Source organism: Cibotium barometz, chromosome 17, assembly GCF_041138505.1.
Source record: "Cibotium barometz isolate CiBa-2024 chromosome 17, ASM4113850v1, whole genome shotgun sequence".
NCBI lineage: Eukaryota > Viridiplantae > Streptophyta > Polypodiopsida > Cyatheales > Cibotiaceae > Cibotium > Cibotium barometz.
The window spans coordinates 45,291,831-45,316,601 of NC_141062.1; positions in this window are offsets into that span (position 1 = coordinate 45,291,831).

Sequence of the window (24,771 nt, forward strand, 5' to 3'; positions counted from 1 at the left end):
GAACCACATTTGCTGATGCCGCTCTACTGGATCAAGAAATTATAGATCCTCAAAGTGACGAGCAAGTCTCACTCTGCTTCCTCGAGTTGTAGCGGAGTTGATGAGATTTTCGAAGGCAAAGCGATCATATCCTGACTCTGGGAGAGTCCAGGAATGCTAGATAGATTTGGGTTATCCATCTAAAAATCTAGTTCGATTTATGAGTTTTCAATTTATGAAGTTCATTTCAAACATAATCTTAACAAGTGAAAACATTATTTTCTAGATTTACTTTAAAATTTTAGGCAATTTCTACTGTTGTTTCGTAAGTTTATAATAGCGCTCTGATACCAGCTGTGACACCCCTCTGCCCCCTCCGTGCACGGGTTTCCCAGTTGCTAGCAGCGGAAGTAGCTTCCTCTTGTGTGTGGGGCAGGGTTTTCCACTCGAGGCCTCGCCTTCGAATGTCCGGACACGAGACTAATCCGGTGGTCATTCCGAAACCAAAACCAGAAAAATTTCCCTTGCCAGGAAAACGGGGACGATTCCACCTTTTTGATTTTCTTAACGAATTTTCTAACGGGGTCAAGAGACTAAACTATCCTTCACCTAATTAAACCGGATAGAAGGAAAACTACCACTGACTTAAATTGAAGAAATCAACGCTTTTTTCCTAACTAAAATCAGGCACAGGCATTGATCTAATCATTTGAGAAAATCAACATCTTTTTCCTAACCGAAGTCAGGCACAGCCATTGATCTACTCATTTGAGAAATTCTTCAAGTTTTTATTTAACTACTCGAATTCTTAGCGTATTCCTATTATTTCAATTTAATTATTAAAACTCCACTGATTCCAGCCTAGTCCCATCCGGCCCATGGGTTAGCCACCACCCAACCACCCACTGGAACCAAACAATTACTCACCCACCCATAGTTGAATGCCTTCACACTCCTCTTTAAAACTTTAACATATAAAACTCCACTGATTCCAGTCTAGCCCCATCCGGCCCATGGGTTAGGCCCATGGGTTAGCCACCACCCAACAGCTAGAATCGGTAGAACCAGACAATTACTCACCCACCCATAGTTGAATGCCTTCACACTCCTCTTTAAAACTTTAACATATGAAATAATCCATCGACAAACAGTTATTGGTTACAGATGTCATAACTCAAAAATTCCATCCAGTCCCTTGTTTCTCAAAAATTCCATCCAGTCCCTTGTTTCTCAAAAAACAGTATCACTCTAAACTCTCCGTTGAGACCAACTGGTCTCAGCAACAACGAGATCCAGTAACAGATTACAATAATCATTTCATCCATCATACATATCTTCCACGACATACACATGGGTATCATATGCACCGAAAGCCTGTGCATCTCCTGGTCAGAGAACCCTCGATCCTCCTTAGGTGTCCTGGCACTTAGCTCAGGGACCGCTTCATCAGCCCTCGCCCATTGTACCGGAAGCGCACCATTTTTCAACCATACCGAGACTGGTCAAGACCTAGGTAGGCTTTGCCGCGTGAGCCGTCCTTTGAACACTCCCCGCCAACTGTTGCAATCGAACTTTCCTTAGAAAAAAAAATACCAAATGCTCCCTCGAGCATTCTGGTGTAAGACAGTCCTTTAGGAAAACAGGGTTTCTATGCAAGTTTTCAGTTTGATTTTCTTTTGAATACAAGGAGTATTTCTTGAATCACCAAAACTTCTTGATCGGAATTCTGAATTTCATACCAGAATTCCTCGAATTCTATAACCTTGATCCACATATCAATTCGAAGGGTCTCAAACTTAGTTTTAGATTTGGCGGGAGTTTTGAGTGTATTTTTCTAAACTGGTCACACCTTCTTTTCTCGAAAGTGACGAAAGAGTTTGGTCTTGGTCATAGTCTAGTTCAAGGTTCGAGTAGGATAAGATTTTTCTTGAACTATCTTTCTCGAAAAGGTTTGATAATTCAGTTACTATTTTACTAAATTTCTTTCTTTGAATATTCACTTAACTGATTTCTAAATTAGTTATGAATTCCAATGAGAAATAAATTAATCATTTATCTGAATATTTTGATCTCGATAGGTTTCCTGAATTTTCTTTTTACAATCCGTGTGAATATAAAACGATAGAAATTTCTCTCTTAGAGTATTTAATTATTCATTTATCAAATACTCAGAATTTAAACATAGAATTTAAGAGAATTCTAATTTTGATATAAAAATTCTTTATGCATCTATTTATGCATAAAAATCAACTTCAATCGGAATAACACTTTTATATATTAAAAAAATCCTTTTATGCATCTATTTATGCATAAAATCAAATTTAATAGGAATAACACTTTTAAAATAAAAAGAATTTCTTTATGCATCTATTTATGCATAAAAATTAATTTTTATAAGAATAATGCTTTTATAATAAAAATATTTCTTTATGCATCTTTCTATGCATAGAAATCAAATTTAATAGGAATAATACTTTTGTAATAAAAAAATTTCCTTTATGCATCTTTCTATGCATAGAAATCAAATTCAATAAGAATAACACTTTTATAATAAAAATAATTTCTTAATGCATCTATTTATGCATAAATATCAATTTTTATAAGAATAACGCTTTTATAATTTAAAAATACCTTTATGCATCTTTCTATGCATAGAAATCAAATTTAATAAGAATAACATTTTTATACTAAAAAATTTCCTTTATGCATCTTTCTATGCATAAAAATTAAATTTAAAAAGAATAACACATTTGTAATAAAAAATTTCCTTTATGCATCTTTCTATGCATAGAAATCAAATTTAATAAGAATAACACTTTTATTTAAAAAAAATCCATTATGCATCTTTCTATGCATAGAAATCAAATTTAATAAGAATAACACTTTTATAATTAAAAAAATAATTCCATTATGCATCTTTCTATGCATAGAATTCAAATTTAATAATTAATATCAGTGATATCCATGTATATTCATAGGTGAATATGTACATGGAGTAATTAGAATATTTCTTTTAGATGCAAAAAATGGTGGGAATTAATCTTTTGGAATAACATAAAAACAAACTTTCTTTTTCACAAAATTCTAAAAAATTTTGCCATAACCTCCTTTGTATGGCTGACCATTTCTCATTTTTATCTTTCTTCACTTAACTTAATTAACCCAATTTAGAATTATAGAACTCTAATCTACACAATTTTCTAAATTCAAGAGAGTAAACAATAAGAAGAGTTTAATTAATGGCTTAATTAATCTTTCTAGGATTAAGAAAGGTTGGAATGTAAAGAAGAGAAGGGGGTGGCCTTTTCATCAAAGGCATAGCATTTGAATTTAATTCAATCATTTGCAAAACATAAAAATCAAGAAAACCATAGATTTTTCATTAAAATTCGTAAAACAAAGTAAGAAAATTAGCTTACATGGAGCTTGTAAGCTCTCCTTTGGCTTGAGGGATTGAGGGTTCTACTCTTGTTTGAAGCAATAGTGGCCACTAATTCGGGTTATCCATCTAAAAATCCAGTTCAATTTATAAAGTTCATTTCAAACATAATCTTAACAAGTGAAAACATTATTTTCCATATTTACTTTAAAATTTTAGGCAATTTCTGCTGTTGTTTCGTAAGTTTACAACAGCGCTATGATACTAGCTATGAGACCCCTCTGCCCCCTCCGTGCACCGATTTCTCGATTGCTAGCAGAGCGAAAGTAGCTTCCTCTTGCACGGGGCAAGGTTTTCCACTCGGGGCCTCGCCCTCGAATGTCCGGACACAAGACTAATCCGGTGGTCATTCCAAAACCGAAACCGGGAAAATTTTCCTTGCCTGAAAAACGGGGACGATTCCACCTTTTTTATTTTCTTAACGAATTTTCTAACGGGGTCAAGAGACTAAACTATCCTTCACCTGATTAAACCGGATAAAAGGAAAACTATCACTGACTTAAATTGAAGAAATCAATGCTTTTTTCCTAACCGAAATCAGGCACAGCCGTTGATCTAATCATTTGAGGAAATCAACACCTTTTTCCTAACCGAAGTCAGCACAGCCATTGATCTACTTATTTGAGAAATTCTTTAGGTTTTTATTTAACTACTCGAATTCTAAGCGTATTCCTATTATTTCAATTTAAAACTCCACTGATTCCAGCCTATCCGGCCCATGGGTTAGCCACCACCCAACCACTAGAATCGGTAGAACCACACAATTACTCACCCACCCATAATTGAATGCCTTCACACTCCTCTTTAAAACTTTAACATATGAAATAATCCATTGACAAACAGTTGGTTACAGATGTCATAACTCAAAAATTCCATCCAGTCCCTTGTTTCTCAAAAAACAGTATCACTCTGGGACCAACTGGACAGCAAACGAGATCCAGTAAAACAAATTACAATAATCATTTCGTCCATCATATATATCTTCTAACAACATACGCATGGGTGTCATAGGTACCGCTAGCCCATGCATCTCCTGGTCAGAACCCTCCAGGATCCTCCTTAGGTGTCCTGGCACTTAGCTCAAGGACCGCTTCGTTGACCCTCGCCCATCGTACCGGAAGCGCACCATTTTTCAACCATATCGACGCTGGTCAAGACCTAGGCAGGCTTTGCCGGCATGAGCCATCCTTTGAACACTCCCCGCCAGCTGTTGCAACCGAACTTCCCTTAGAAAAACATATACCAAATGCTCCCTCCAGCATTCTAGCGTAAGACAGTCCTTTAGGAAAACAGGGTTTCTATGCAAGTTTTTAGTTTGATTTTTTTAAATACAAGGAGTATTTCTTAAATCAGTATCCCCAAAACTTCTTGATCAAGATTCTCAATTTCATACCAGAATTTCTCGAATTCTATAACCTTGATCCTTATATCAATTCGAAGGGTCTCAAACTTAGTTTCAGATTTGGCGGGACTTTTGAGTGTATTCTCTAAACTGGTCACACCTTCTTTCCTCGAAACTGACGAAAGAGTTTGGTCTTGGTCATAGTTTGATTCAAGGTTCGAGTTGGATAAGATTTTTCCTGAACTATCTTTCTCAAAAAGGTTTGATAATTCAGTTACTATTTTACTAGATTTCTTTCTTTGAATATTCACTTAACTGATTTCTAAATTAGTTACGAATTCCAATGAGGAATAAATTAATCATTTATCTGAATATTTCGATCTCGCTAGATTTCTTGAATTTTCTTTTTACAATCCATGTGAATATAAAACGATAGAAATTTCTCTCTTAGAGTATTTAATTATTCATTTATCAAATACTCATAGAATTTAAACATAGAATTTAAGAGAATTCTAATTTTGATATAAAAATTCTTTATGCATCTATTTATGCATAAAAATCAACTTCAATGGGAATAACACTTTTATATATTTAAAAAATTCTTTTATGCATAAAATCAAATTTAATAGTAATAACACTTTTAAAATAAAAAGAATTTCTTTATGCATCTATTTATGCATAAAAATCAATTTTTATAAGAATAACGCTTTTATAATAAAAAAATATTCCTTTATGCATCTTTCTATGCATAAAAATTAAATTTATTAAGAATAACACTTTTGTAATAAAAAATTTTCTTTATGCATCGTTCTATGCATAGAAATCAAATTTAATAAGAATAACACTTTTATAATAAAAAGAATTTCTTTATGCATCTATTTATGTTTAAAAATCATTTTTTATAAGAATAATGCTTTTATAATTTAAAAAAATTCTTTTATGCATCTTTCTATGCTTAGAAATCAAATTTAATAAGAATAACACTTTTATAATCAAAAAAATTCCTTTATGCATCTTTCTATGCATAGAAATCAAATTTAATAAGAATAACACTTTTATAATAAAAAAATTTTCTTTATGCATCTTTCTATGCATAAAAATCAAATTTAATAAGAATTAAACTTTTGTAATAAAAAATTTTCCTTTATGTATCTTTCTATCCATAGAAATCAAATTTAATAAGAATAACACTTTTATTTTTAAAAAAATCCATTATGCATCTTTCTATACATAGAATTCAAATTTAATAATTAATATCACTGATATCCATGCATATTCATAGGTGAATATGTACATGGAGTAATTAGAATATTTCTTTTAGATGCAAAAAATGGTGGGAATTACTCTTTTGGAATAACATAAAAACAAACTTTCTTTTTCACAAAATTTTGAAAAATTTTGCCATAACCTCTTGTGTATGACTGACCATTTCTCATTTTTATCTTTCTTCACTTAACTTAATTAACCCAATTTAGAATTATAGAACTCTAATCTACATAATTTTCTAAATTCAAGAGAGTAAACAATAAGAAGAGTTTAATTAATCACTTAGTTAATCTTTCTAAGATTAAGAAAGGTTGGAATGTAAAGAAGAGAAGGGGCTGGCCTTTTCATCAAAGGCATAGCATTTGAATTTAATTCAATCATTTGCAAAACATAAAAATCAAGAAAACCATAGATTTTTCATTAAAATTCGTAAACAAAGTAAGAAAATTATCTTACGTGGAGCTTGTAAGCTCTCCTTTGGCTTGAGGGATTGAGGGTTCTACTCTTGTTTGAAGCAATAGTGGCCACCAATTCACTTTGGAGAGGATTAGGCCAAAAACAATTGAATTATTAAAAAAATTCAATGCAGATGGCTCAGGACAGGAGTAGAGTAACAGTGCATAAACACCATTAAGCTTTTACAAAGGAGGAGACTTCTATTTATAGGAAAAAGTAAGCCTCTAACCAAGCAAACTGATTCTAGAATTTTCCAGATCAGTTTGGTCAATTTTTGACCATTTTGGTCAGTTCAGCTTACTTTTTGGATCTAGATTTGAAACAAGAGAGAGGAGAGATGAAAATATCTCATTTTATTGATTAAAAATAGGGGGTAATGATGAGAAAAAGGTGCCTACTTCATGAGGGGAGATCCCCACACTGAGGTGTCAAAATTCAGTTTTTTAATTCTTTTCTTTGGTCCTTAGTCCACTCTTCATCTTATGTAAGCATTAACTAATTTTTGGGGGGGTTTTCTTTTATTCTTCAATTTATCTCCTCCCTACATTTGGATTAATCTCATTGGCATGTAAAACCTTTGTTTGGACCTTAATCCAAAATTTTCTGAAAACAGGGACCCTTAGGCTAAGGTCTTTTGTGCACATTATAATTTATTTCTAATGCACCTTAGGAATTTCTTTTTAAACTTCTATTTTGGGGGAATTTATTTTAATAAGAAGGGATATTTTTCCATCCAAAGATATCTAAAAACTGAATTATCTCTCTCTAGAATATTTTCTCTCTCTAGGCTAAAACAGGTAAAAATAATATCTTTTATTATTCTGAAAAGGGGATTGAGTACAGGGGAAGAAACTAGACATCTTGAGGGGCTAGGGAGGAATCTTACATCCTCTCAGGGGATAACTTCTTGTACTTCCCAAGAGATAGAGAACTTCTTTTGGGGCATACTCGAATGAAGACCATATCTGCTTCTTTGAATTTTCTGCCTGACCTCTTCTTATCTGCATATTGCTTCTGTCTATCCTGGGTAGCTTTTATATCCTTGCGGATAGACTGCATCTACTGCTCCATGTCGTCAAGCATCTGTCTGGACATCTCGACCCTAATCAATAGGTCGGACTAAGTTAATGGTGCTACATAGTCTTGTCCATATAGAGCTTTGAAAGGGCTTATCCCGATACTTCGGTGATAAGAAGCTTTGTAGGCGAATTCGACTAGGTGCAGATAGCTTAGCCACTTCTTGGGTTCCCTGCCAAAGCATGACCGAAGTATATCTTCGATTACTTGGTTCACCCTTTCTTCGGTCTCGGGGTGGTAAGCTGTGCTGAGATCCAAGAAAGTTCCTACTGCTTCAAAGAATGCAGTCCAGAATCTTGACGTGAATTTGGGATCTTGATCACGTACTATTCTCCTGGGTAGGCCATGCAATCTGAAGATTTCCTTGAGGAACACTCTGGCCACATCCACTACAGTGTAGGTTTCTTTTACTGGAATCACATGGGCAACTTTGCTTAGTCTGTCAACTACCACGAAGATACCACGAAGATGGAGTTGTAACGTGATTGCACTGAAGGTAGTCTAGTAATAAAATCCATACTGATACATTCCCACTTCATCTGGGAGATGTTTAATGGATGTAACTTCCCATGCATTTTTACTCTCTCGGCTTTGACTTTCTGACATATCAGGCATTGACGTACATGATTAAGTACATCCTTTTTTAGTCCAAGCCAAAAGAAGCTTTTCTTTACAGACATGTCGGTCTTGATGAAACCTGGATGTCTTTCTATAAGGCTATCATGGGCTTCATTCAAAATTTGACCCCCTTAGTTCCCTCATCATTGGGAATGCATAGCCTGCTATTATAATACATAATTCCTTCATCCAGGCTGTACCCTTGAACTTGGTTCAACTCTTGAGGAGTTTTGCTTTCCTACATAAGTAGGGTAGCAATAGGGCCAAAGAATCTATCATGTATGATCTTCTCTCTTGCTTCATTAATCAATGGATTTGACACCACTGTGATTGCAAGCAAGGAGGCTTTTCTACTGAGGGCATCTGCTACCACATTTTCTTTGCCTGGGCGGTACTTGATTTCAAAATCAAATTCCTGCAGGGTCTGCATCTACCTTCTTTGGTGCATGTTGAGATCCTTCTGAGTGAAGATCCACTTTAAGCTCTGATGACGTGTCATCAAAGTGAATCTTTGACCCAGTAAGTAATGTCTCCACAACTTCAAGGCATAGACTATTGAAAGTAGCTCCAAGTCATGGTGGACAGCATAATTTCTCTCATGCGTTCTGAGTTTTCGGGATTCATAGGTCACTGCATGACCTTCCTGCATGAGCGTACCTCCCAGGGCAAAACCACTAGCATCAGTTATATATTACTACCTCAAAGGGTAGAGAGAAATTTGGCAACTTTAGAATGGGATTGGTTACCAAGGCAGTCTTCAGCTTATCAAAAGCGCTCTGACACCTAGCAGGCCATTGAAACGGGGTATTCTTCTTGAGAAGATTAGTCAAGGGGGAAGCTATGAGACCATACTTAGGTATAAAAATTCTATACCAACCAGTTAATCCCAAGAATCCCCTACTTCTTTCATTGTCTTTGGTTCAGGCCAATCTATGAATTGCTTGGACTTTTGCGGAATCTGGAGAAATTCCGTCTTTGGATACCAGAAAGCCCAAGTATTCAACATGGTTGACAGAGAAAATGCGTTTGCTCTTTTTTGCAAAGAGTTGGTGCTTCCTTAGAATCTCACGAACTTTACGGACATGAGCTTCATGGTCAGCTACATTCTTTGAGTAAATCAAAATATCATCAAAGAAAACAAGAACAAAATCATCCAAGTATTCTCTGAGAATGTCCTGCATTAGGCGATTGAATGTAGCTAGGGCATTTGTCAATCCAGTTCCTGGAACTTTGTTCCCGTGAAGGTCACGGAAGGAAATGGTTCCATTGTGAAGCAGCACTCCCCAATGAAAACATAAATCCACTGATAGATCTCTTGTTTGAGATGCTACCTACCCAATGTGCATCTGTGTACCCATATAGCTCCAATGGTACCTGTTGCATAAAACAATGCATAATCAATAGTAACCCTCAAATACCAAAGTGTATGTCGCACACTGTTAAGATCTAGTTTGCGTGGAACCTACATAAACTGGCTCTCTAAGCCAACAATGTAACTCAAATCTGGCTTGCTGATTGTGACATAGATCAAACTCCCCATAATCTTCCTGTACATAGTGGGATCCTCCAACACATAACCTGCATCTGCACTAAGCTTGCCATTTTGATCTAATGGCACCGAGATTGACTTACAATTAGCCATCCCATACTTGGACAACATGTCAATACATACTGCCTCTGTGACACCCAAATACCATCAGGTGTACAAATGATCTCAATTCCCAAAAAGTAGCGCAGATCTCCCAAATCCTTCATCTCAAACTTCCTTTTAAGAAGACTTTTCACATGCTCAATCTCATCCAAGTTGTCACCCCCAACAATAAGATCATCTACATAAATAGAGATGATCACAATACCCTTATCACTCTTGCACACATACAAAGAGCGATCTGCATCTGCCATATGAAAACCAATAATGACAAGATACTCAGCAATCATGTCATGCCATGCTGGTGGAGCTTGCTTCAGCCCATACAAGGCCTTATGAAGCTTACATACATACTTTGGGTGACCTGTATCCTCATCAAAACTTAGTGGGGGACTGATCCATATACACCTCTTCTTGCAAGTCACCATGCAAGAACGTATTTTTTTACATCCATCTGATGTAAAAACCAGCCTTTAGCTGCCTGCACTACAATCACAACTTTCACAGCTGCCATCTTTGCAACCAGGGCAAATGTCTCTTCATAATCAATCCCATATTTTTGCACATATCCTTTGGCTACCAATCTAGCCTTATACCTGCTTATGCTACCACCACTATTATGTTTCACCTTATACACCCACTTTCAACCAATAGCTTTCTTGCCTTCAAGCAATGGCACCAAATCCCCAAGTCTCATTTCCATACAATGCATCCATCTCCTCATCCATAGCTTTCTCCCAACACACATTTCTAATAGCCTCATCAAAACATGTGGGTTCTACAACCTGCACAACTTTTGCCATATAAGCATAGTGATGTGCTACATAACCATCATAAGTCAACCTTTGCACAGGGTTTTGGACTCTTCCAGATCTTTGTAACTTTGTATTCATGGCTTCCATAGCCTTCTTCACACCAGGTGTCCTCGTTCTAGAATTTCAAGCTCCTCATCAAGGCTAATCTCTGAGCCACTAAACTCTCCATCAACAAGAGAATGCCATGTAGAAATATTAGGCATAACTTACATCAGCCCCAACAGCATCTTTTTCTGTAGCATACCAGCTACTCATCTCACAAAATACAACATCCTTACTTACCCTCAATTCACATTGTTAGGCATTTTTCTGAAAGGCATTTTAGGCTTGTGTACATACGTGTGCATGGCAGGTGTGAAGAGGTTGGCTTTGAATGTGTTGCCAGATGCTCTGGGTGAATGGTTTGTTTTTTAGCATGTACAGGCTTGTCCCCGGAATGTGGTCGGCTGGGGATGATGTTAGCTGTTTGGCTGCTCTGAATGTGTGGGCGTCCCAAGTACAACGGGCACTCGAGGTTGCAATTGAAGTTGGTGGAGAGCGTGGCGAGCAGTTAAAAGATTATGGGGCCAATGTTGCCTTTAAATTGGTGAAATGGAAGAGAGAGAGATGCGGCTACATGTGGATAGGGATGGCACAAAATCATTGGTATGAAATGAGGGTATTGAGGATGGCCATCTTCTAGGCCTTAGGAATAAAATTAAAAAAATATATATATAATATCAACGTGGCCAATAATTTTGGAGGCCACATGGGAGCTTGCATTGTTGCCAGCGTGACGTTCAGGAAGGATCGTAAGACAGGTTGACGAGCTGGCGGATGAAAAAGATGACGGGGGGGTGGAACGAGTAGAAGAGGAGACAGCCGGCTAGAAAAAGGTCGCGCGGCTAGGGAGCACAAGCTGTTGGGAGGGCTTTTCAGGCGCAGCTGCAGGTACACACAGCCGGGCCTTCCTTATGAAGAGAAGCGAAGTGGACGTAGAGGAAGGATAGGTGCTGCTGACCGCTCTAAGGTGATGGTCGTCTGCTGAGGGGGTAGCTAGAAGGCATGGCCACTGATACTTGGAAGGGAGAGACCTCTTTGGAGAGCAAGTCGTGGTCACCTGGAGCCAAAAAGGACTTGGAGGGGAGAGCTAGCCAGGAGTTTCTGTGTGTACAAAGCAGGGCGAAGCCGAAGGAGCCAGGGAGCTGACAGTGGCCGAAGGGCGCAAAGGTGAACGTGTGAAGTAGAGGACCTTGGTTTGGTTCGGTCAGTCTGCAGAGACAGGCGTTAGTGGGAGCAGCTGCAAGCCGAGTGGTGTTGCCGAGCTATAATGGACTGAGATCTTTTATCATCTTCCACAACTTCAAAAACATCAAAATCCACCACCTTCATGCCTTTCACCAAAGGCCATGAACCCTTGCCCATGAGAGCATACCGCACTTGGACTTGCCAAGTGTGAAATCCTTCTCCACCATCAAACTTGTCAATGACATATGTATCTTTCAATATGATGATCATGATGGGGAGGTAGGAGAGGTCTTACTACTTGCCTTGTAGAATGGCAAGATTAGTGTCTAGCTCCTTTGAAAACCCGATGTCCCAACACAAAAGAAGGAAAAACAAGCTTAATGATTGCAAAAACACTATAAATAAAATGCATATAAATGAAGCCTTAAATATAATCAAGGCATGTGAAAAAGTCTTTAGTCATTTTTATTAAGAAATTACCCTTAATGGATAAAGGGTACCCATGAGTCTTGTTTTCGTGTGGATGCCTGGGCTCGTCGCCTCATTCACCTCCAACCAGCCATGGGACAAAAACTTCAGTGGGCTCAACTGGACACCAACGAGCATGTCAGATAGACACCAACGAGCAGTCGAACACCAACGACGAGCATTGCCTAGGAGTTGATAGCTAACTATAGCTCAAGGTGCCTCCCTTGTTGTTGCAACTAGCTATGCACTGCAAGAGTCATGTACATCTAATTGTCCTCAGCAAGTAGCGGGCTTCTGTAGTAGATAGGTCGGCTGCACAAGACTCGTGCTGCAGAGGAGGTGACAGTTGGGAGGTGGAGAGGATGACACCGACAAAGAAAGGGCAACATGGACAATGTGCCTTTCTTCTCTCACACAATATTGAGAGAGAGAGTTAATCCCTTTACAGCTTCTAGGCTAAGATTTGATACACAATATTGAGAGAGTTAATCCCTTTACAGCTTCTAGGCTAGGATTTGATACACACAAACCTTATCTCTAACATGAGATGCTTTGCTACACACACACATCTTATCTCTAACATGAGCATACAATTTCAACAATGTTAGCATTTGATTTTGTGGGCTACACTTTAGTGAACTCCCACTCACTCCAAGTTCACTAATAGAAGTATACACAACGACACCAATTTCATGCATGCATATAAACCACATACCATCATGTAAACCATGGGTTGGTGTCCAACCACCTACCTACCCCAAAATCCACTTGTTTTCCATTAAACCATGGTTTTTCTCAATCTTAAACCTTTGCTATATTAACTAACTTAATGTTCCCTTGCACACACATAGCCTCATTAATTTTTTATGCCATGTGAACCTTAGGGAAATTATCCCAAATTATTTTAAAATTTTAATTATTTTTATCGTTTAATTAATTAATTCTCTCAACTCTACTCTAAACATTTCTTCAAAGGCTATTGTGCACACACGTGTGTACATGTGCATATGTGCACATAATCACTCCTAGTCCTCTATTTGATTTTCCAAGAATATTATCCTTAATTATTATGGTAACATTTAATTCTCCTACCTTAGTAAAATTATTTCTAAGATTTTAATAATGGTTACACCCAATTTGCACATCTTCTCTCTCCTACATGTGCTCATAAAGTAATAAAATTTTAATTGATGGTTTCTTTTTACAGAGGGTAAGAGGGATATTTCAAGTTGTCTTGGCCAAAGCACATCAAGGTATAAATGGAGGTCACTTCTTCAGAGACATAACAGAAAAGAACGTATTCCAAGCTAGACTATGATGGCCTATTGCCCTTAAGGATGCTCACAAATTTACCAAGGAATATGACATGTGCTAGAGAGTGGGATAGCCCAATGCCACAAACAGGATGCCTTATTAACCCATACCTCTAGAACCATTCTAGAAGTATGTTTTGAACTTTGCGTTTTGGACTTTATAGGACCATTTCAACCCGTAACCCAAAAAGCAAGAAACAAATACATCTTGGTAGTAATAGATTATTACACTAAATGGGTGGAATCAAAGGCAATGAGGATTGCAAGAAAGAAGATTCAATAGATCCAGTTACCAAGTTCCTATATGAGGTTATCATAGCAAGGTTTGGGTGACCAATTGCGCTAGTAAATGATCAAGGCACCCACTTCCTAAATGAGGTAATCAGGGACCTAATAGAGCCAACACATGGTCATATGAAACAAATACACAATATACTATTATCAGGACGTGATGTGAGCCTATTAAAAAAAGGTTTAAAAAATAAAAAAAAAACAAGCTTTAAAAAAACACACACATACACATTTTTTTAATAATTTGTGTAGTTCCATATGTTTGATTCCATTTAAACCTATGCATTGGTCCTAGATCGGCCCTAAGCACTAGTCAAGCACTTGCTACAATCAATCCCTATGGTTCTTAGCTACCAATCCCGAGATGGGCCCGTGTCACAGAGAGAAACCCTTTACTACTATGAACTCATTGCTATCTAGACTAATTTTTATCATAGAGAGAAACCCTTTACTACTATGAACTCATTGCTATATCTAGACTAATTGTTGTTAGAAATAACAATCTAGTCAATTGTAGTACATCAAAACCACACCTCCGTAAACCCACTCAGGCTTCATTCCTATCAAATGAAATATCAACATAACAAACTACTCCCTTATTAAGAAGGAAATACTCCTTTGGATCTACCTCAAGCCAAGAGTTTTAGGAAGAAATGAGCCTGTTAAACGCAAATGTGAGTGGAGGAACCCCTTGGAAAAGAGGGCTACTATGATTCTTTGAGGCCTAGATTTTCCAATAGGCTTAGTGAAAAGCATCATAAATCATGAAAAAGGAATTAATAAAATATGTCTTTGGGTAAATCTCCAATGAAGGAGTAGAAGCAGGACCAAGAACCTCAAGGTGAGCTCTCACACACAGAAACCACGTTGGATGCTAATGCTTATATTGATCCTAAGTTGGGTTTTCCCAAGTTGGCCATTGCCAAGAAGCATAACAAAACCATTATGGTGTTCAATACATGTCTCTTTTATAGTACCATCAAAGGAAAGCGATCCACAAACCCATCAGCAAAGCAAACATAGTGCAAGTAGTAAGAGCCCCACATCCTCAAGGAGCATATTATAGAAGCTTCTTTGAGTATGAGGAACAAGGAACATAGAAAAGGTAAATAGCCAATTATATGAATGAATTCAAACCCACCAAGTTTTCCACAAGGGAAATCACATAATGTGTCCTTAGTTGCAAGCCCATAGCCTCGAGGACAAGAAGGCATAGGGCACGTTCCACTCCAAACCTAGAGACATGGTTTTGCATAATCATTTCCTTATGTTTCACCATCACACATGAATATTCAAAAGAAAGGCATAATAAGGTTGGCATTTGAAATGGAAAGGGAGTTTCCACGAATATAGCATCTACTAGAGGCCCAAATTTGGGGATATACCTCCAGGGGATGGCCACGAATATAGCACCTAGAGACCCAAATCTGGGCAAAACAAAGCTAGTCCACACCTCTAGATGATGACTAAATTTTATGAAACTGGAGATCCGATTTCGCAAATTAGAAAAGTTTGATCAATTTTGTGAAGCCATAGGGAAGGATCCCACACCAAGATCTATACATTTAGACTTTACCTTGATAGATTAGTGGTTTAGGGCCACTTGAAAAGGGAAACTATGAGGTCTTGAGACACACTTTTATAATGTTATTCTTACCAAACTGTGGAGCCATATGGAGCCCCATTACACAAATCTACAACCTCAATCAAGAGGAAGGTGTGTAACTACATTGCTAGAGCCAAGTATCTTCATATGAGATGCAATCCTTGAGAAAGTCTAAATGATTATTGCTCATCAATTGATTCATGATCAGAGCAAGAGTTTTCATGACCATCTCTATAGGTCTAGGCACTACAAAATTTTAATCGTTCTCGAGAGTAAGAGGTTTCACAACCATATCTATAGGTCTAGCACTACATCTTTTGATGAGTGTTACCACATACAAGATAAAAGGCCTAGTAGACGATTTGCAAGATAGGGATGTCAAAATCCTCCATCCAAACCAAGATATTGGGGATGAATCATCCAAATCCTCTATGGTAGCAAGAGTCCTAGTCAAGGAAAATTATAAGATAATGATGGTCTCCATAATCTTCTATGGTTGTGCAGGGCTTAGTGTTATCACCAAGGATTCCTAAGAGGCTTGGGGAAGACTGGCCTCCTGTAGGCACAAGCCTCATGGTCACAAGCTTGCTGCCAATGGGAACATAGCTAAATTATTGGGCATCCTTCAAGATGCAAAAATCAAGACCTTTGGGCTAAGTTTCCACACTCATTCATGGTGATGTATTTCTAGAGAACAGGGTCATACACTATGATCCTTAGAAGGCCTTGTTCATGATTAGAAAACCAATTACATTCATATATGCAAAGATAACTAGTCCTTGAAAATTGACTAAAAAATAGAAAAGGCAGAGTCCCATAGGTCAAAGCATCCTCACCAATGATTCTAGCACAATTGTCCTAACCATTTTGATCAATATTTGTAAATGTTATAACAAGTTATTGAATAGTGAAGATGAGAACTAGGATTATGAGCCTCTTCTAGAGCCTAATCTAAGCATTATATTTATGTTTTGGAAACTATGGAAACTCTTACACAAAGAAGCTTAGACCAAGGTTTATAAGATTGACGGGACAAAGATAACCTCTCTATTCATGCTTAATATAGCATCTCTTTTGAACTAGGGGTAGCCAATGATTGTGCATGGGAGAAATCCACTTCTGCATTCCCCATAATCACTTAACCAAGAAGGAGAAAACCACATAGGAAACCTAAGAAGTATATTCTCCGCATGGAGATGGATCTTCACTGGCTTCGCTACATTGAGGACGTGGATCCACATGAAACCTACTCCAAAAAAATTACAAAATTAAATTAAACAAAATCACCCTTTAACCCAAGATAGTAGCCAATAAAGTTGATAAGGAGCCCACAAGATCCAAGCAAGCCAAGATCTGCCAAGCCCACAAAATGCAAGCTCAAAAGGGTCAAGGATAATGTAGAGAATAAAGCTAAACTCAAAAAGAGCTTAATGAGCCTCAAGAGGAAGATGTGAGAAAAGTGCTTAATTACTTTGAGTCCTACAATATTAGGGATCGAGTGATGCATGGTGAGAAGGCTCAGAAAACCCTGGTGGAGAGCCTCAAGAGAAAGATGTGAGACAAGTGCTTGAGTAATTGAAGTCCTACAATATTAGGGATAAAGTGCGATATGGCAAGAAGGCTCAATGAATCCTAAGTGGAGAGACTTTGTTATAGGCTACACTACCCCTCTCCTATTGTAATGGATAATGCTTGCCTTAACACATCATGGTGGGGAACTTGCCAGCATCCAAGCTTTTATCTCTGAAGACTCTAAGCTATGCTAGTGGTAGCTAGCTCCACTCCTTTGCCTCCTTCCTCAATCTCTCACCAAGAGGTTTTCTCTCTCCATATAAGGACACTCACTCCTCTTTACTCTCACACTTATGAACACAAGCATAAGAGGTACATGCACCAAGAATGAAGTTCTCTCTCCTCTCAACTCTCTATCTCACACCGTAGACACAAGAGAGCAAGGAGATAAGACTAGAGTCAATTAGCATAAAGGGAGATCCTGTCTTTGCATTATGAGAATTTATTATTTATATAACCTTTATTCACAGTTAGGAACCCAAAACTTAAAAAGAGATGGACCAAATAATGACAAGATACATAGGCTTACCATTCTTAAAATTACAACATTTATAGTGTTATTTTATGACCCTTATTATGCCATCTCTCTTACGCAACGAGAGCTGCTAAGTTAACCTCAAAATGGGTTAACATCCCCCCTACCTGCTAGAGATTCCATCCTCAAAATCTATTACTGTGCTGCAAGGCCTATTGCCCTACATATTCTTAGTAGGCAGCTCTTTTTGGTGTAGAGGATGTGAAGAGTTATGCAAAGAAATTAGAGTGACTCCCGGAAATTTGTATCGATCATATCCTCAAAAGTAGTATGCATGTAAAATGGTAGACAATGTAGCCTATGGTAGTAGTACATGATACCACTATTAGAAGGCCCTATGTTGAGATCAAATCTCATTCCCTAGTAGTTATAGCTGTGTATATAGTTATCCTAGATATCAATTAGAAGAATGATAAGATTAAAAAATTGCACAGTGGTGACTATAGCAAGATCTAGGATTGCCCTCTATGCATACACTATGGTGAGTATAAACTATTATGTTGAGAGTTTCAAATTTTATATGCTCAAAGTAAGGAAAGTTGTAAAGGAAGTGTGAATCTTGAGACCACCTTTCCTTCTTTTAGTGAACCTTCTTTTAATTAGCATGTATAATGGATCAATGCAAAGATGCCATAGGGATGCCTTATAGATATCAGCATATTACTTTATGGTAAGGAATGGCACCCTCTAAGCTGGCTAGATATACCAAAGTTGTCCACTAGAACTTGGTCATCATCTTCTGCCTCTAGATTTCTTCATAGCCTCCCCTTGATGCTATTGAATGCTTCCGCTTCCATATTTTGTAAGCATGGGCGATCATGAATGTGACAATGCGGATTTTGAGCAAATCAGCAAGCCATGGGTTTGAGAAAATCAGCAAGCCATGTGCGAGCTTTAAGTGTCTTGCAACATTTAGCCAAAGTTTTAGTGCTTCTGGCCTATCCTTAACTAAGGTATATGGTAAACCTATGGCTTGGAAAACTATTGCATATGCTTCTGCTTGTATAGGAGTTGTGGGATTAAAAGAGGTTATTTATAAGAGGACTTGGTGCATGAGATGGGGTTTAAGTAGTGGATTCCTTGTGATAATGATTTTCTCATAATCCTGTGTTATTGGGAGATCCAAGATTGGATCTATGTGGTAATCTGTTGGCTCTTCATGATGTTGCTAAGCAGTGGGTCCGGCGACCATCTAGGATTTCCTTAGGATTGAGAGTGCTGGTGGTGAAATCAAAGGAGGAAGAAGGGAAATCACTCTCAATTAGTGGTATGTTAGGTTTTCCATATTTTTATTATCATATATATTAGATAAATAAGAGGTGATGGGACTAAAGACCGGGTAGGTGTTGTCCTCATCTTCTTCTCACCTACCCTTATCCCCATCACATCGGAAGGTGGTGGTGGTTTTTTTATTTATGAAGAAATGATGAAGTGCATGGAGGTCTTCCTCCTCAGGGAATGAGGGGTATTCTATGTGCATTTGCTCGAAATCATATACTAATGTTGTTAGTAAAAGTGCATAGATGTGCACATATGATATCAAAAAGGGTGATAAGTTACTATTATGGAAGGGAAGGTGCTAGTGTGTATCACAGGCTTCTACCCACCTTTGTGTTAGCATCTATTCAAGGCTTTTTTGTATTTTATGGAGGGGAGCAATAAAGAATTAAGGCTAGTAGGTTTCATGAGCTCTAGAAGCTTCTCACCGTCATTATTAGTAGTCTACACCAAGATCAAAAGTTAAGTATAATCGGGTATATAGAGGATATATATATAGAGCTTATCTCTCACTTAGCTCAAGAGCTTCAATAAATACAACCATTATGACTATGGGATCAACATATCTAGTGGTATTCTGTTGAATTAATTCTAGATCCCCTTGGGTTAGTTCCTCACTTAGATTTATGTTATACTAATATAGAGAGAGAGAGTGTGTGTGTGTGTGTGTTAGTGAAGCAAAGAAGGGACCCAAGGAACCACTAGAAGGTAGTCGCCCTTTCTACTAGCTTACCAAATGTATGGCTCTTTAGGATGGCTTAGTTGTTGTTGGATATGTTCTCTTTGTTGGGTGACTTCAATGAGCTATAGGTTCTAATCGACAAGGATACCTCCCTCCTTTGTTAAGATTTCTACCTCCTTTGTTAAGATTGTTAAGATTCCCACCTCTTATTGTGAACCTATTGTGATCGTGTGTGCATCCAAAATCTATTCATTTATGTGTGGGATCACATATTGATGGATTTGAATCATTCTTACCTTTTAGATTGTAAGCCATGTAAGGATTCTTAGAGATCTTTGACTTGAATTTCATAATTCCCACAACTAATCTCATATATTTCTTTGGTGTGTTCCACCTAACCTTCCAGAGCTACCATTTGTGCCTTCAAGCTTGTTTATATAACCTATAACTCCTTTTCCTTTTCTTCTAATCTTTTTTAAAGGGCACGGTTGGTTTTCTTCCTTATTAATTAGCTTGGCATGTACTTCCAGTAGTTTAGTATGTGCCTTGGCTTGCAAATCGATGACTTCAAGCTTGTGTTGTTCTGTAAGGCTCTCTACCTAGACTTGCAGAGCTATGTATGGTGGTCTCTCTTTCATGCATAACCTCCTACTTATGGGACTCCATGCTGTTTGAGGAGTGCTTGTACTTGTGTGTTGAGAGCCTGGTTTTAGCATCTACTAACTCCTATGCTTAATCTCAGCATCACCGGTAACCTGATCCACATGTGTTGTTACTTGGGCATTTACTTTCTCCAAGTTATGAGCATATCTTTTGAGCATGTAGTTGTTGGGAATGCTTGCATGTGGGAATTCCTCTCCATCATTTGGGCCAATAAAATGCTAAGGTGAGAGACATAGGTCTCCATCTCGTAATCTTATCTTTCACCTTATTGCATGTACTCTTCTACCCTATTGAACTTTGGTTGGAGGCAGTGAAGGAGTCCCTTTTCGAGCTCATGCACAATGAACATCCTAGATGTTTTGTCCATGTTATAGAGCTATACGAGAAGTGTCTTGAATGAATCTTCTTTTGTTTTCCCCTCTTCCCACCTTTCTCGCTTTGCTCTACCAACTCCACCTCATTGTTAGAGCTTACTTGAATGCTTTTTATTCGTTCATGCTTCTTGGAGAAAGAGGGTTTGGTTGCTCTGCTGTAACTTGAGTTCGGAATATGCAATTAATTCTTTCAATTTAAAAAGTTCATTTGAAGCACGAGGAAGTGCCGCTTGGCTATGTTCTTATGGTAGAAGTGGGTTTTCCTTTTGGCTCTAAAGGCAGTGCGCAACACATCTGGTTCCATCATGGGCATGCTTTGAAGAGTGGCAATATTATCATGGACCTCAATGGTGATGGTGGGTTCTTGGGGAGATGGAGAAGGCAGTGGTGTGCTGATTTTGAGACCTCACCTCTTCTATACTTTGTAGTCGGGGGGATGGTATTTACTCTCTTCTTCTTTGCCAGTTCTATTTGCATGGAGCCCAACCCCATTAAATCCTTTATTTCTACTAATATTGTTGAATGCCCTTGTAATCCTTTCTAGAATGCTTCTTTATCTAGGGGAACCTCTTCGGGTTCTTGGGAGTGGCTCTCTAGCAAGGGAATTTTGGCAGCCTGGCTAAGCACCTGCGTTTCTCCTTTGTGCAACCTATAAACCTTGTGCATATCCACCCTATAGTATCTATCTAATGGCTTGACCTATATAATGATAGATGCCACTCGACATGCTTTCTCTACCTTTGGATCCCGGACAGCAAAGAATTCAACACCAAGTGGCTCTCTAGCAAGGGAATTTTGGCAGCCTGGCTAAGCACCTGCGTTTCTCCTTTGTGCAACCTATAAACCTTGTGCATATCCACCCTATAGTATCTATCTAATGGTTTGACCTATATAATGATAGATGCCACTCGACATGCTTTCTCTACCTTTGGATCTCGGATAGCAAAGAATTCAACACCATTGATATTAATTTCGACGGGGCCAAATGTCCAAGAAATCCAGCTTCTTTGAGAAGGGTGTGGGCTTGGTTCCAAAAGGTAGGTGTGCAAGGCTTCTTGGATGAGCTTCTCAGTAATCAGTATTGTCTTCTTTGACCCATCTGTGCCAGTGTGATGACTGTTCCTCTCTTGCATCCCTGCTGGTAATAATAAGAGGCAAAGAATTCGGCACAGAGCTTGGTGTTCTGCATTGTACTGCCTTTGCTAACTCCCAAGCCCTGTTTGATTAAGCTTCTCTTTTACTTTAGCATCATTCACTAGTTGCATACACTTAGGAGAGTGGTACTAAGAGTATACCTTTTTGTTCTCCATTGTCTTGGTATGGTTGAGTATTGTGCCATGGCATTGGTGAGCAAACTGAGGTAGCTAGTCTTCTAGTGGACAGGTTTGCTGCCTTCCCTTGGTCTTCTTCTTTGGGGTTCTTTCATCTCGCCCCCCCAAGGACACAGAGGTGACCTTGGGTCTGCATAAAAGGGGTCCAGATTCTCGTCCTTACCTACCATGATACTAAAAAATAGAAAGATTTATCAATCCAGTGACTAGCAATAGCACCTTCTTCCCTTGTTAAAGTTCTTTATTGTTATTAGCTTAATACTGTTGGTTTTAGACTAGGATTTGAATGCTAGCACAGAGCTATTTCATGGCACTAAGGAAAGAATTATAGCTTTTTGGAATGACAGTCATGAGCTATGATTCTACAGACTCTACAAAATCATGGTATGAAATATTTTAGGGATTTCACCTTTGTTTGCAATAGATCGTTAGGGAAGAATTCAAGATTAACAACTTGAACTATGTATGATGGAGCATTTGCTCTGATTATGCAGTCAATATTTTCCCGTGATATGCAGTCATGATTGGCGATGTGATTTTCTAAAGAGGACATGGTAGCGTGATTAGTGGCATGTTAATTATGATCATAATCTTTGACTTTGATTGGTGATATGGCAATCACAGTCATGATTTTACAAACTACAAAATCATGACAAAAGGTATTGTGGATAGTTTGCTTGAAAAAGTCTCCCTAGACATTTCTTGGACACTTGTTGGAGTTGTTAATTGATGTTGTGGAGAGGAGCTCTACCTCTGTGAGATTAGTGATGATGATATGGCATTGCCTACCATGATTTTATAGACTAAATTCATTAAATTCACGGTGTGAAACATGATCAGAAATTATAGCCTTCATGCATCAGAGGTAGGGTAAAATGTTGTTTATCCATGATTTTTATGATGAAATTGAGAATCATGATTATGTATGCGTGATTGATGATGTGGTAAGGGTGTGATCCTCAGACATGATTGGTGATGTGGCAATCAAGGTGACAATTGGATTCATTGGGTCTCAACAAGGGCCATGGCACCTAGAGTGGCAATGTAATAGGGCCAATTTGTTAGCGGGCTTGGATTTGGTGATCGCCGTGATTATGCAATCAGGCAATGGAGAACTGTGATTTTGTGCAGACTTGCAAAAAAACGATTTTATATATGTGATTCCTTGATGTTGAGGGATGGAGCTCACCTAGGCTTGTACCTACCAAGTGATTGTGCATTCCGATATAGGGATGACATGAGTCACAGGAGATATACCAAAGGGTCATACATTCAAGATATAAAGCAATAGTGTCCAAAGCTACAACTTGCACAGGCGCCTGTAATGGTGTGACGGAGTATTTATGGCGATTCTTGCTTCAAGAGCATGTGGTAGCAAGTTAGGATGAAGTCCTAAGTGATGTACTTCATGGATATATTATGACAGTAGTCATTGTAATAGCATTAGGCCTCTTATGAGCCTAAAGTGCCCAGCCGACCATAGTTTAAGTGAGTGTGAACACTTATGGCCATGTACATAAGTGAATTTGTCTCATAATACACTATACTCTCCCATTGTGCAATTGAGTCTTGCTAATCTCTCTCCCTAATGCATGCTATGAGTGTGTGTGTGAGTGAAGTGAGGTGAGAGGAGGGACGAGGACCTGTAGTGCAACGCGGCAGTGTGACAACGCTCACGGGAGACGCGGTGGAATTGCTTCTCAAGGAGTTGTAGAGCTTGGAGACCTCAAGGGTTACAAGCTCGGCCATTGGAAAGATCCTCACGATAGTTGCGGTTCACCAAGTAATCTCGATTTGGATGTGTTTCAAGAAGGATTAGGGTGAGCCATAACATTTTTGGCGCCCCTGTCAGGGAGCCATCCCTTATCTTTTTCCATCGTTTTGTCTCTAATCTACGCATAACCCATTGCCCATTATCTTGATTAATGTTTTCCATGAAAAAGATGTGGATTTGATGGTGATTTATGTGAGGTTTGGTGTAGAATAGCTCTCTTTTTTGTTTTTGAAAAGAATACTTTTTGCTTAATTTTTAGATTAATTTGTGTTTTTGTTGTTGTTTTTATGGTTTTTCATGTTCTTAGGGCTTGTACATAGTTTGTATTAGGTTTAGTTTGCATCCATTGCATCAAGCAATGCAAGAGAATGCAATTCCTAGTGAATGTTAGCTCTCTTTAGTTTTAACATAGATCTAAGATCATTAATTTTAGTTTAATTGTGTGTTTGTTGTTGAAATTGTTTGGATTAGAGTATTAGCAAGTATTAGGAGTAGCTTAATCTTTCAAAAAATTTTAAAAAATCCTTGAATTTGACTAATTTCTCTTAATGGATTGGTTTTTGTCATTAAGGGTGATTAATCTTACTCAAGAGGCTAAAAATTTAGAAAATGTGTTAATTGGGGTCTAAATTGATCATATGAGTAGTCGAAATTGGTATTTTTGAGTGTTTTGAGAGCATCTAAATGCATTAAAACACCTAATCACATCAATTTTTTGATCAATTGGAGAAATTTGTCTCTCTTTGCTTAATTTTACCTTAAAGAGGAGACTATAATTAAGAGTCTAATTAATCTCCTAATTTGGATTAATTTACACAATTGTTGATGCATAAAGATTAGTTTTTCCTTGCTCTATCCAATGATGTGCTCAATTGTGTGAATTAATCAGGGATTAATGGTTAATTAGAGTCCTTGATTAGTATAAAAGAGGAAAAGATTAGTGAAAGGATTAATTCTTAATCACTTTTTTTTGCATAACTCATTAAGGTTAATGAGCATTCAATGAGTAGATGCTCA